This window comes from Oryctolagus cuniculus, chromosome 14, assembly GCF_051225735.1.
Source record: "Oryctolagus cuniculus isolate XC-2025 breed Fujian yellow rabbit chromosome 14, ASM5122573v1, whole genome shotgun sequence".
Lineage (NCBI taxonomy): Eukaryota > Metazoa > Chordata > Mammalia > Lagomorpha > Leporidae > Oryctolagus > Oryctolagus cuniculus.
Window position 1 is genome coordinate 39,327,363 of NC_142880.1, and position 633 is coordinate 39,327,995.

General features: G+C 43.6%; 1 pseudogene; it reads right to left on the reverse strand.

The window, feature by feature from the left end:
• Positions 1-321: 321 nt before the first annotated feature.
• Positions 322-355, reverse strand: LOC149122301 (U5 spliceosomal RNA; annotated as a pseudogene).
• Positions 356-633: the final 278 nt, after the last annotated feature.

Below are 633 nucleotides of genomic sequence, written 5' to 3' on the forward strand. Positions count from 1 at the left end.
GGGTCTGTGTAGGGCTTTGCCATGTGGATGAGAGTCCACGAGAGCAGGTGCTTTCCCAGCGTCAGATTGTTTACATCCATCAGCTTCACTTTATTTACTTCCTTTTCAAATGTTTTATTCGCTGATGGCTGCACGAGGTGCATATGAAAACACCCTCTTTGTGCAACTAGTGTATGGTGTACGGAACTCACTTTCTCTGAGCTCCAACTCCCAGAGCTTCCAGGAAGGCACCACCAGGACGGGCAGGGCTTGAATCTTCCCAGGTGATCTGGGCGTGGATGTTCACGCAATCACACCTAACCCAAACACACACTTTCTCCACGGAAATCTTTAGTAAAAGGCGAAAGATTTATACTCAACCACACACTTTCTCCACGGAAATCTTTAGTAAAACGCGAAAGATTTATACCCAAACACACACTTTCTTTTCGTTGTTGGTAGTTGTTGCTTTGCAGAAACGGCATCAAACTGTCTACTGCTTTGTGACTTTCCTTTCCTTCAGTCAACACTAGGTGTCCGATATTGTTCATGCAGTTTTATAATCTGCACCTGTTGTATAATACTCCCTGCAGGTTCACATTGTTTAACCACTTCTGCATTGCTGAATAGCTAAACTGTTTCTCATTTTTTAAT